This window comes from Cololabis saira, chromosome 2 (genome assembly GCF_033807715.1).
Source record: "Cololabis saira isolate AMF1-May2022 chromosome 2, fColSai1.1, whole genome shotgun sequence".
In the NCBI taxonomy this organism is placed as follows: Eukaryota; Metazoa; Chordata; class Actinopteri; order Beloniformes; family Belonidae; genus Cololabis; species Cololabis saira.
The window spans coordinates 1669427-1671928 of record NC_084588.1 but is presented as its reverse complement, the minus strand read 5'-3'; the positions used below and the strand labels follow the sequence as shown (position 1 = coordinate 1671928).

Below are 2502 nucleotides of genomic sequence, written 5' to 3'. Positions count from 1 at the left end.
ATGGATGGATGCATGGATGGATGGTGGGATGGATGGATGGATGGATGATGCATGAATTGATGGTGGGATGGATGGATGGATGGATGGATGGATGATGGATGGATGATGGATGGATGATGGATGGATGATGGATGGATGATGGATGATGGATGATGGATGGATGATGCATGAATGGATGGTGGGATGGATGGATGATGGATGATGGATGGATGATGGATGGATGGATGATGCATGAATGGATGGATGGATGATGGATGGATCGATGCAGGACCCACATATCTATGAATATAATATCAGTATCCTGTTTACAGAACTGAAATTTCTGGAAAAAAAAACAATTCCTACATTGAAAATAGGTTTGCAAGAAAGGAAGGAATCAAAGAATCTTTGGCCTTTCTGCGATCATTGAACCCATTTGTGAATGTGTGAATCCAATGTAATTGGTGTGAGTTAAAGTTAAAGTTCCTGTTCCTCCCTGAGGAGTCAGATCTCCCAGCTGAGAGTTAGGAGCTGTCACATTTCTCCTGGGATGTTGTCACACATGAGAAGTGGAAACACGCAGAAAGAAGCTGTGATTTTTCCCTGAAGTTGTGGAGCAGGAAGCGGCGGAGTAAACACAGAAGAGACGGACTAAAGAGGCACATTCTGACAACAAAGAGCAGCTTTGGTTTCTTACTGTTGGTTCCGGAGCGGGTCCGGGGGGGCTCGTCCCGGGACGGTTCCGCGGCCACGCCGGTCTGTCCAACAACAACCACACACTTCCTGATTCTACAACAGAGGAACTTCCGCTAATCATTCCAAAATAACACCACACCCGCTTTATTAAAAGCGCCACATCCGGATGTTTTTTCAAAATAAAACTAATTCACGGGATAGGCGTCTCTGTAAAAGGCTGATTTATGGTCCGCGTTACACTAACGCAGAGCCTACGCCGTAGGCTGAGTTATGGTCAGTAATGGAGTTGAGGGGGGATGAGGGGGGATATGGGGAGTTGGCATTCCCCTGAAATAAAAATGGTCCAAATCATCCCCCCTGTAAAACTGCCCTCCCCCTTTCCATCCCTTATGTCATTTCATCAATGAATGTGGTTTTACTGCTATTTCAACATTTAGAGTCATCAACAGAAAAATTACCTATTTGACAATTTTCACCTGTTTCAAGTAAATTTTCACTTGAAATAAGTAGAAAAATCTACCAGTGGGACAAGATTTATCTTCTCATTACAAGGCAAAAAAATCTTGTTCCACTGGCAGATTTTTCTACTTATTTCAAGCGAAAAATCTACTTCAAACAGGTGAAAATTGTTGTTTTTTCCAGTGATGAGTCTTGTTTTAATTGTAATAAGATTTTTTTTACTAAAATGAGACATTTTAACTAAAAATAGGACAAATATTCTTATTTTGAGTTTTTGCAGTGATCCATGTTACTTATCCTGTGAAGGACAGAGTCATATTGATAAGTTCAGAAAAGTGTTTTTTATTGTTGTGTTTTGATGTATTTGATGTAAGCCCAGTGGATATTTCAAGCTTACAGAAGGCTGCATTTAACTGCTGCTATGTCATTCCTGCAGTATTTCTGCAGGTGTTTTGGTCACTGCTATTATTTGTAATATATTATATTATTTGTAATCAGCACAAATTATCTGTCCCCATATGATAAAATACACCGTCCCCCCTGATTTTTTTTTACAACTCGAGTACTGGTTATGGTTCTGCGTCAAAACGACGCCGTGCCTATGGCGTGTGGTACACGTCGACGCGTACTACACGGCGTCACTGACGGCGTCACTGACGGCGTGACTGACGCCGTCACTGACGTGCACCTCCCAGAAATTGTAACTAGGCATCGAGGCGACGCAGACCAAACGCAGACGAGAGGGCTGTGATTGGTTCACTTGGTAGCAACGCCTTTCCGGTTTCCAGTTTGAAGCAGTCGTGAACTTTCAGCGCTCTTTTCTTCGTGGAGAAGTCCGAAGGTTCACGATGGCGTCACGGCGACGGCGTAGGCTCTGCGTTGGGTTGATGCAGAACCCTAACTCAAGCTTTAGAGTCAGTAGTCATAGTTGCAGCTATAGAACAAGACTATAATAGTTAGTCTCAAATATAGCTTCGTGGTAGATATGCTGCTATAGGCCAATGCTGCAGGGGGGACCGACATGATCCACTGGGCCATGCATTTTACCCTTCTTCTCCTCTCCTCTTCCCTTTCTCTCTTCTCCATTTCCATTTTTATTTATTATAAATATCTCATAGCCATCATTTTTGTCCATCGTTCCTGTAGTTTCTTGTGCTGGCCCCCCTTTTTTCTTTTTTGTGCATGTTTGCAGGCCGGAGCTTCGGGAGCTGCGCGCTGGCCTGTGCACCCCCTCCTACCCCCTGTCATCCCGTTGCTGCCTCCACCTGCCTGCGCCCCCCCCCCCCCTCTGGTCATCCCGCTGCTTCCACCTGCCTTCTGTGTGCTGTTGACGTCCCTGACCCCCCAGTCTGGCCCTCGGCAGGAGGG

General features: G+C 44.9%; 1 protein-coding gene across 1 annotated transcript in view; it reads right to left on the bottom strand.

Annotated features, from left to right (window-relative positions):
* The window catches only part of lrrk1 (leucine-rich repeat kinase 1), a 163258-nt gene extending 162491 nt beyond the window's left edge, over nucleotides 1-767 (bottom strand). Inside the window, 1 exon segment of the mRNA XM_061735983.1 lies at nucleotides 677-767. The gene's annotated coding sequence lies outside the window, so the exon portion shown is untranslated.
* Nucleotides 768-2502: the final 1735 nt, after the last annotated feature.